This window comes from Desmodus rotundus, chromosome X, assembly GCF_022682495.2.
Source record: "Desmodus rotundus isolate HL8 chromosome X, HLdesRot8A.1, whole genome shotgun sequence".
Lineage (NCBI taxonomy): Eukaryota > Metazoa > Chordata > Mammalia > Chiroptera > Phyllostomidae > Desmodus > Desmodus rotundus.
Genome location: NC_071400.1, coordinates 53,466,774 through 53,478,268, shown reverse-complemented (window position 1 = coordinate 53,478,268; position 11,495 = coordinate 53,466,774). Strand labels below are relative to the sequence as shown.

General features: G+C 36.9%; 1 pseudogene; it reads right to left on the bottom strand.

Annotated features, from left to right (window-relative positions):
• Positions 1-6,294: 6,294 nt before the first annotated feature.
• LOC112298531 (nucleolar RNA helicase 2 pseudogene) lies at positions 6,295-8,761 on the bottom strand (annotated as a pseudogene).
• Positions 8,762-11,495: the final 2,734 nt, after the last annotated feature.

Sequence of the window (11,495 nt, the reverse complement as noted above, 5' to 3'; positions counted from 1 at the left end):
ATATCATGCCTTTTTGCTATGAAGTTGCATATGCTCAATATATTCAGACTACATCTCCCACTAACCAACAAATAGAATTTTCATATTCAATATACTTAATACTAATGACATGCCACTTAAGAATTACTTAAATTAGCTTGCCTTAAAGAAAGAAAGAAAGAAACAAACTCAGGCTAAGTATAATTATTGAAGCAAAGGTAAGCACAAGAATAACTATAACTAAATTTATCATCATCAAATTCAGTAAGGCTGCAAAATATAAAGTCAACATACAGAAATCAGTTGCATTTCTATACACTAACGACAACATATAAAAAAGAAATAAAGAAAACAATTCCACTCACAATAGCATCAAAAACAATAAAATATTTAGGAATATACTTAACCAAGGAAGTGAAATTTCTGTATGATGTGGGAAATTGAAGAAGACATGGACTACATAGAAAGATATCCCATATTCATGACTCAGAAGACTTAATATTGTTCAAATGTCCATACTACCCCAAATCACCTGTATATTCAAAGCAATCCCTATCAAATGTCAATGACATTTTTCACAGACATAGGAAAAGCAATCCTAAAATTTGTATGGCCAAAGCAATTCTGACAAAGAACAAAGCTAGAACATCACACTTCCTGATTTAAAATTATACTTCAAAGTTATAGTAATCAAGAGTATGGTACTGTCATAGAAGCACATAGACCAATAGAAGAGAATAGAGAGCCCAGAAACAACCCTCCACATGCACAGTCAACTAGTATTTGACAGGGGAGCCAAGATCACTCAATGGGGAAAGGATAATCTCTTTAATAAATGGTGCTGAGAAAATGGTATAACTATATTCAGAAAAATGAATTGGACTCATATTACATCACTCACAAACATTAACTGAAAATGGATTAAAGACTTAACTATATGACCTGAAGTTTTAAAACTTCTACCAGAAAACATAGGGAAATATCTACTTGACATTGGTCTCAGCAATGGCTTTTTGGCTCTGACACCAAAAATAAGCAAAGAAAGAAAAAAACAAGTCAGACTTCAACAAACTAAAAAGCTTCTGCATGACAAAAGGAATAATCAACAAAATAAAAATGCAGTCTACAGAATGGGAGAAAATAGTTGCAAACCATGTATCTGATAAGGCGTTAGTATCTAAAATATATAAAACCTCATCAAATTCAATAACAATTTTTTTAATTTAAAAATGGGTGAAGGGATTGAATAAACATTTCTCTAAAGACATACAATGACCAACATGAAAATATACACAACATAATAATCATCAGAAAATGTAAATCAAAACCACAATGACACATCACTTTATACCTGTTAGAATGGCTATCATTAAGAAAACAAGAGATAACATGGTAAGAATGTAGAGAAAAGAGAATATTTATGCACTGATGGTTGGAATGTAAATTGGTACAGCCACTATGGGCAACAATATGGAGTCTCCTCATAAGTTTCAAATTAAAATTACTACCGTATTTTTCAGACTATAAGATGCACATATCCCCCCACAAAATTTGGGAGGAAATGGGGGGTGCATCTTATAGTCCAAATGTAGCTTACCTGGCTTGCTGGGGGGCAGGGCAGTGGTGGAGTGGATTTTTTCCCCTATTTTCCTCCTCTAAAACCTAGGTGTGTCTTATGGTCCACTGTGTCTTATAACCCGAAAAATATGGTATATGATCCAGCAATGCCACTTCTATATATGTCAAAAGAAATGGAAACAGGATACCAAAAAGATATCTGCACTGCTATGTTTATTGCAGCATTATTTACAATAGTCAAGATATGTAAACAACCTGTGTCCATGAATTGATAAATAAAAAAGATGTGGTGTAATAAGACAGAGAAAGACAAATACCATATGATCCAATTTATATGTGGAATCTAATGAACAAAATAAACTGACAAACAAAATAGAAACAGAGGCATGGGCACATGGAATGGACTGATAGCTGTCAGAGGAGAGGAGGAGAAGGGAGACTGGATGAAAGAAGATGAAAGGATTAGTCAAAGAACATACATGCATGACTCATGGACAGAGACAACAGTGTGGTGATGGCCAGAGGGAAGGGAGAGCAGGGACTGGGAAGAGACAGGCAGTGGGGCAGTGGGGGTGGGGGTGGGGATGGAGACATCTGTAACAGCATCAACAATAAAAAAAGATGTGGTATGCATATATACAACAAAATGCTATTCAGCCAGGAAAAAGAAAATTCTGCCACTTTTGACAACATGGATGGACCTTGTGGTCATTATGCTAAGTGAGATAGTCAGAGAGGTAAAGAAAAATACTATATGATCTCAGTTATATGTGGAATCTAAAAAAGGCAAACTCATTGAAACAAAGTAGAATGGTGGTTACCAGGGTCTAGGGTAGAGAATGGGGAATTTGGGGTAATGTTGGTCAAAGGATATGAACTTGCAGTTAGGAGATGAGTAAACTCTGGAGATTAAATGTACAGCATAATGATTATATTCAACAATACTGTATTTTGTACTTCAAAGTGACTAAGTGACAAGATCTTAAATGTTTTCACCACAAAATTAAACTATAATTATGTGACATGATGGAGGTGTTAACTAATGCTATGGTGATGATCATATTGCAACATATAAATGTATCAGCACAATGGTACACTTCAAATTTACAAAATGTTATCTCAATTATATATCAATAAAAATCCCTGTTACCTTTGTGAAGATAATATTTCTAATTCCAGCTTGCAAAAATTTAGTATTTTATTGAATTGTTTAAGTAAGTGACCAGTCAGAGAGAAAATTGGTAATGTAGATGACAGACTGTATTATGGATGTGACACAACTGTCTTTCTCAATATATGCCCAGATGACACAAGATTTGTAATAGACTTAATGGCCTATGTAATTTAAAAATTTCATCTCATAAAACACCTTCCTCCATGACATATCTTCAGCAACTGATTAAATGCTTCCTCAAAAGGTTGCCCATTGAATTCTGTGGCAATGTTAATTTTTAAACCAATTTTCCTGGTACTAAAATAAATTTTGGCTCCTCAAAGCTCCACCTATAAGCTTTGATTAAAAAAAATAATATATGTATTATTTACTGATACCACTTAATCTTCTGTAACATCACTTCAGATGGTTACAAAGCTTTGCATCATATACAGAGATTGTGAGTTACTAAAAACCAATCCTTTATTGGTTAATAATTAATCACTTTGTTACTAAAAACAATTCAGTTGAAAAAAATAATAAAGTTATTGTCACCCTGTCATTTTCCCAGTGCTTCACATCTGAATCTGCTCCTGCATAATGGGAATCTTTGACATCCTCTTGCTATAAAAATTGTTTTAATGGAACAACCCCTTCCATGTTGACCCAATTCATGGGATTGTACTCTTTCCTGTTTCACCATGTAGCACTTTATTTCTCTATTGAAACCAATACCAATCATGAAATTCATCCCAATTTTTGGATACAAACACTGTAAAAATAACAATAATACACCTCTTGGGTATTTTCATCTGTCACATACTTTACACATATCACCTCAATAAAAATCTTAAAAAACAATCTTAAGGATAGCTCTAACTTAGTATAATTTTTCCTGTAATATTTAACATTGTAATTTTTCTTTATATTCCATGTATCTACTTAAATTTTAGAATATGTACAATATAGTTATAACTGCTGCGATGGCTTTGTCTGCTATTTCTAACATCAGTGTCACTTTTGTGTTGATTTTGAATAACTGATTATTCTTCGCTATAACTTATGCTTTCCTGACTCTTTTCATGACTGTTAATCTGTAAAGGATGTCAGACATTATGAACTTTACACCTTCTTGTGTGCTGAAAGTTTTTTTTTTTAATCTGGAAATATTTGTTTCTTGAAAATAGTTTGATCCACTGGGGTCTTGATTTTTTTTTATTATTTTTTAACAAGTACTAATACTTTTATTGTGGCAGAAAGCCGTATTTTATACATTAACTCAATTTTATAGTAAAAACATTTTATGTACACTTTTAAAGAAACCGCTGTACAGATAAATTCAACGTAAAAATGGGCTGTATTTTAAAAGATCATCAATTGGAAAATATTTTCTCTATAGAATATAGTAAAAATGATAGCATTCCCCAGGCTAGCCCAACAAGTTCATTTCAACCAAGCAGTAGCTGAATTATACATTGATAAATATGCTTTGAATTCTGGGATCCGAGAAACTTTAGCTTCATTTATTGAAATAGCCATAGACATGCTTTCCTTAAAATTAAGTTGCATAAAGGGAAATATCCAATAATCTTCCCCTTACTTTTGATTTAGGCCTGATTATGTTTCTTTAGGCTCATCTACATAAAGGTTTTAATTAACAATAGGTATTGTGTCCTTTTACCTACTTGATAAGGTACCCATTTGTATCCAAACTGAAATGTTTTGGAGGTTATGAAAGTATACTCAGTACTTGAGCAAAACCAGAATCTAACTAATTGTAATCCACAAGGCACATGAGTTAGTTCTCTGGCATCCAACACCTTCCCCTAAATCCCTGTGGCTTGATAGGAAGCCCTGAGGAACAGGAAGAAAAGTGGTAACATTGACAAGTGGATCAAGGAATAAAAACCAAGAGAATTTCTGAGAACAGAGAAATACCAGTCAGGATTCAAAGACGGAACTGAAGTCCAAATAGAAAGAGGACATTGCCTCAAGAATCAGAGAGGAGTTGGCTATCTGAGCCCTTTACTGCAAGGTGATCAAGAAAAAGGCAGTTAGAGATAAAGACTCAAAGAAGTGAGAGAAACCAGGTCCTAGAAATATTTCAGTTAATTAAATAAAAACAAGACAGGCCATGTAGTTTAACTTCCCCCATCAGAGTTTATGCCCTGAGATTCCCAGTACAGAATTTCTAGAAATTAAGGCGAGTAGATAATGGCACTCTTAAGCTCCTGGACCATGCAGAAAGTTTCCAGAGAAGTGTTTGAGAACTCAGAGACCTACCTGGCCAGAGGCTGTATCAAGTTCTTCAGTTCCCTCAAAACAACAGCTTAAAATAACCACATAGCTTGTTGTTCTTTTTTTCAAAAAAGAAAAGTTTCCTAAGTAGCTAAAACCTCCCAATGGAATACCAGTCTAACAGAAATTCCTATACTGTGGCTATAGGAACTAGGCCTTTGAGAAACTAAACCAGATCATTTTACCAAAAAATTTTAGTTTGTCCATTAGATGTTAACCTCAGGAAACATTTATGACCTGTTAAGTTTTCACCATTAAAAGAATCCTTTATCATGTACCTTTCACTTTTTCTTCCCATTGCTCTCAACAGATACTTCCTTCTGCATATGGAAAGTATTTTCAGGTTTTTTGTTTTGGTTTTTTTTTTTTTTACTCTTCAGCAATGCAAATCTTGGCCCCTAACTCCCTTAATTCCTTCCTGGTAAATAATGTTTCTTCCAATAGGAAGTGGAATACGTTATCATCAAGCCCCATTTACCCAGCCTCCTTACTTACAAAGAAAGTTATGGGGCCATCCTATACATTTGGAGTCCCTTAAATATACTTGGTTTCTATTAAAATATTTTGTGTTATATATAGATAGATTAGATGATTGATAGATAGATAGATAGATAGATAGATAGATGATAGATAGATGATAGATAGATAGATAGATAGATGATAGATAGATAGATAGATAGATAGGTAGATAGATAGATAGATAGATAGATAGATAGATAGATGATAGATAGATGGATGTATAAAACCTGTGAAGAATTCACTGAAGCACAAATCACCACATATTCAGAAGCTAAAAATGTATCAAAATGCACACACATAAGAATGGCCAATCCATATAATGTATCCTATCAAATGCATCACCATCCTCCAAATCTAGAGCATATGCTGGCATAAGCTTTATTACATCCAAGCTAAATTGGAAATCTTGCTTCAAAACATTTCTCAGTATTAATTCTCAGAAGGCATGTTATAGGCCCACATGAGGAATTAATTGTTAGGCAGGTGGCTGAGGAATGCCGATTACAGAACAAAGTGCTTCTCCAGAGACTGTGGCATTCCCCATAGGTATGTAGGGGAGAACACTATTAAGAGATACTTTTAAGTATAAAGACAGGTCAACTTAAAAGTATAGGCAGATACATTCTTAACTGTATCTTATAATCCATAAGAATTCATTACAATTAAAAAGTAACAAATTCATATACCTTTTCAAAAGGAAAACCTGATGATACTAAGTAGCAATAAAGTTGTAAGTGACAATCATCAGATGAAATAATTTGGAAGAAGCTTGTCTCTGGAAGAGATGGACCTGGACAAGAGGTCAAGAAGGAAACACAATATGCTTTTAACTTTGTGTGCAAAAAAAGTTCAGTTCCTTGGAGCCAAACATAGGTCTGTTTTGCTATATAAATTTCCTACTTCAATTACTGACCAAATGCTTTACTAAAACTCCGTTTCTGGCCTTTGTTTTGGAATCTGTTATTCCTGCTGCCACCTCCCTATCGCTGTCCCCTGAAGTTTCTACTGCCTTCCCACTGTCCCCTGAAGTTTTGGTTTCCTTCCCGCTGCCCCCTGAAGTTTCGATACCCTTCCCGTGGTCCTTCCAGCTCTGGCTGCTCTGTGGCCACAGAGAGTTGCCAGCACCGTGAATCATGCCACTTTTCCTGCATTTCTGTTACTGCGGCAGTATGGACATCAAAGCAAATGCCCTGCTTTCCTTTGAGAAAGACCATCCCCTTCACTTTGGAATCAATCTCCTCACCCAGTTGCTCTTTAAGTTCTTTCCAAGCATAACTAATGTTTGGCATTTCAGTTGAGCACTTCAAGATCATGGTCACGAAGCCCGATTCTGAGTTGATCAAAGAGCACTGGTCTACCGACGTGGCACCTGAGATATGGGCCAGCGCCGCCTTCAGGGCTTCCACAACTCCCTTCTCCTCTATCAGTTTCTCAGCTGACTGCTTGAAGTGACTAATAGCAGTGGGAGGAACAGAATCCAAAAGCCTGATGGCATCTTTGCTGGAAGCCTTTATTATCTCTGTTGCAGAAGGAACGCCTATCCGTTTAAATTTAATTCCTGCTTTTTGCTCCACTTGTGCTGATACTCTTCCTTGTGCTGATAGAAGCAGATGCAAATCCCAGTCCTTCCAGCTCTACCCGTTTGCCCAGAATGATGAATATAGGACTCCACATCCTTTGGTGGAGAACTTTGTACAACCAGGTCAACCTCAGGGATGTCTAACCCTCCCGCAGCAACATTGGTTGCAACCAAAACTCCAAAATCACCACTTCTAAAACCTTTCAGGGTGATTTCCCTTTGCTTCTGTGGAATGTCTCCATGTAATAACTGGGAATCCTGCCTTATGGAGACATTCTGAGACAACTCCTGGGCTTCTTTCTTGGTTTCACAGAAGATGGTGGTACGCCCATGAAAACCACTACATTCAGATCACGTCCCCAATAACTGCTGCCCTCTGAGTCCAGTGGCACTTGATAGCCAGATGCTCCACAGCTATTGCGGTTTTCTGAGTCTTTTTACCAATCAGGTCCACCTGTTCATATGTAGATGTCATGTATTTCTTAGCAACATTAAATACCCAATGAGGGCAAGTTGCAGAAAAGAGCAGTGTTTGGGGATTGTCTTCCAAATCTTTCTTGTACGCCACACTTAAAATCTCTTCCACTTGATCAGCACACCCCATATCCAACATCTGGTCCACTTCATCCAAGACAACATGTTTAAGTTTGGTGAGATCTAGCTTGCCATTCTGCAGGTGGTCTTTGATACGACCTGGTGTCCCAACCAGGATGTCAATCCCATTCCACATACGTTCAATTTGACCTCCATAGGGAGTTCCACCATAAAAACAAACCACGGCCAACTTTTTTGTGATGTCAATGAAGTCTTTGCTTACTTGATTTGCCAATTCCTTGTGGGTGCAAGAACCAGTACCTGAGGAGCACGGCCTCTCTTCCATTCTTGCAATTCTCCCAGAAGCTTCTCAATCAAAGGGAAGGCAAAGGAGAATGTCTTCCCAGTTCCTGTCCGTGCCTGTGCAATTAAATCTTTTCCACTATACACATGGTGAAATGTCTTTGCTTGTGTAGGAAACAGGAAGGTCACCCCATGGGCTTTGAGAAGTTTAATGGTCTCTTCAGATATGGGGAAATTAGCGAAAGCACCTTCTTTTTGTTCCATAGGTATTTCCTGCTCCAACTCACTGTTACTTTCTTCACTGGCAGCTTCATTGGAGTTAGAGTCAGGTCCAGAAAAAGAGAATCCATTCTTTAGTTTGGAGCTCTGCTCCCCAACTTCTCCATTCATTTCCTTTTCTTTCTTCATCTTTTTGGGCTTAGGAGCACCTAATTCTTCTTCAGATGGCTCCTCATTTTTTTTAACTTTTTTGGTTTTAGAAGAAATATCTTTCTTTTCCATGGGCTCTTTGGGTTTGTTTTTTTTTTTTAACTTTTGATTTTAGGAGAAATCACATCATCTTGAGATGGCTCATCTTTATTTTTTTCCTTTTTGGATTTTGGAGAATTCATGTCAACCTCAGAGGACCCTGCTTTCTTTTTAACATTTTTAGCTTTTGGGGAAATAGCTTCTTCCATTCCTTCTGCTGCCTTTTCAGTCTTATTAGATTTTGGCTTCTCTTTTCTAGCTTTCTTCTCATTTTGTTTTTGCAGTGTCTCCATTTTTCCCAGGGCTGCTTTTGATTCCAAATCTGTGTCACTAAGGAGTTTCCCTGGCATCATTCAGCACAAGTTGTGTAGGCCTGCCCATATCAACCACCTCATGGAGAGGAAGAGAGAGCCCTAACCGGGTCTTGATTTTATATTTTATAGGCAATACCTGAGCAGCATTTAGTCTAGGGCCAATTTTTCCTCATTACTGAGGCAGTTCTTGTCTGAGTACTTTACATAATGCCCTGTGAACTATAACTTTTTATGCAGACTGGCTGGTGGGAAAATTTACTCCTGATCCTGAGCACTAATCACTATTACCATTAATCCTTTCAAGGTGGTACTTTCCCTGTCCTTGGTAGTTCCTTTGCATGCATGCACTGACCATTATGCTACTGAATTCTCTGCAGATATCTGGCTTTCTCTTTCTGTGTATCTCTATCTCCTCTAGTACTTTGTTCTCTAGACTGTAGTTGTTGTGGTCTACTTGCACTCTCAGTTGTAGTTCCTCAACTTAGAGGTCCCTCTAGGTTCTGTACATGTTCATTCTGCCTAACTGTGGCCTGGAGAGTTGCTCAAGTCAGTAAGTTGAGGCAATCATAGGACTCACATCACTTGTTTCTCTGTCTCTAAGAGATCACTGTCTTTCAGTGATTGATAATCATCACCTTGTTAGAATTATTTTATATATTTTGGGTTTTATTTATTTGTAATTTTTAAGTGGCCAGGTAAATTCAGTCTCTGTTACTATATCTTGGCCAGAAGTGCCATAAAGTTTCTTAAACAGATACTTTGTTTTTTATTATATATTCTATTATGGTTGTCCCAATTTATCCCCATTTGCATTCCTCCACCCAGCTCATCCCTCATACCCACAATCCATGCCCACACCATTTTTCATGTTCATGTTATAACATATATCATGTGAAACATTCATAACATATTCTTAGAATAAATCCCTTCCCTCCACCTCCCCTCTGGTAGCTCTCACCCTGTTCCGTGTTTCCATCACTCTGGTTATATTTTACTCATTAGTGTATTTTGTTCATTAGATGCCTCTTGTAAGTGAGGTCATATGGTATGTGTCTTTCAGTGACTAGCTTATTTCATTTAGTATGCTAAATAGAACTGGATATTCTCCAGTTCTATCCATATCGCAGAAGGTAGGAATTCCTTCTTTTTTCTGCAGCGTAATATTCCATTATGTAAATATACAATAGTTTTTTGATCCACTCATTTACTGATGGGCACATAGGCTGTTTCCATCACTTGGCTATTGTAAATACCACTGCTATGGATATTGGGGTGAAAAATAGGTTCATTTTAACCATTTTTTATTGTTCAAGTACAGTTGTCTACATTTTTATCCCACCATACCCCCCGCCACTCCCATCCTTGACTCCTGCCCTCAAACCCACACCCTTTGGCTTTGTCCATGAGTCCTTCATACATGTTCCTTGATGGCCCCCCCATTATGCCCTATTATCCATCCCTCTACACCCTCCTCTCTGGTTACTGTCAGATTATTTATTTGAATGTCTCTGGTTGTACCTTGCTTGCTTGTTTGTTTTGTTGATTAGGTTCCACTTATAAGTGAGGTTCTTTTGAATTTTTGTTTTGGGATTCTTCTGGTATATTTGTAGCAGTGGAATCTCTGGGTCAAAAGGCCATTCTATTTTTATTTTTTTCAGGAAATTCCATACTGTTTTCTACAGTGACTGCACCAGTCTGCATTCCCACAAACAGTGCACTAAGGTTCCCTTTTCTCCACATCCTTGCCAGCACTTGTTTTTTGTTTTGTTTTGTTTTGTTTGTTTGTTTGCTGATTTATAAATGATAGTCATTCTGAAAGGTGCGAGGTGATATCTCATTGTGGTTTTAATTTGTATCTCTCTCATGGTTGGTGATGTTGAGCATTTTTCATATGTCTAGGGGCCATCTGTATGTCTTCCTTGGAAAAGTGTCCATTCATGTCCTTTGTCCTTTTTTAATTGGATTGTTTGTTTTCCTGGTGTTGATGGTCTTCATATATTTTGGAGATTAAATCCTTGTCTGATGCATTATTAACAAAAATATTTTCCCATACATTCAGTTCCCTTTTCATTTTGATGATGGTTTCTTTAGCCATGCAGAAGTTTTTAATTTGATGTAGTCCCATTTTTTCCCCTTATTTCCCTTGCCCTAAGATATAGCAGCAAAGATATTGCTACGTGGGATATCTGAAATTTTACTTCTTCAGTTTTCCCCTAGGACTTTTATCTTGACTATATTTGTCTTTTATCAATTTTGAGTTTATTCTGGTATTTGGTATAAGTTGATGTTCAAGTCTCATTTTTATGCATGTACCAGTCCAGTCCTCCTAACACCATTTACTGAAGAGACTATTTTTACACCTTTGTGTGCACATTCCCACTTTGTCAAATATTGACTATAGAGACATGGGTTTATTTCCGGCCTCTCTATTCTGTTCCATTGATCTATGTGTCTGTTCTTTTTTTTTTTTTTTTTAATATTATTTTTCTTTTTATGCTTTTTTTTAATTTTATTTTTATTTTTTATTGTTATTCAATTACAGTTGTATGCCTTTTCCCCCCATCCCTCCACCCCACCCCAGCTGAACCCACCTCCCTCCCCCCTCTCCACCCTCCCCCTTGGTTTTGTCCATGTGTCCTTTATAGTAGTTCCTGTAATCCCCTCTACCCACTGTCCCCGCCCCCACCCCCCCACCCCCGCCCTGGCTATTGTTAGATTGTTCTTAACTTCAATGACTCTGGTTATAATTTGTTTGCTTTTTCCTTCTATT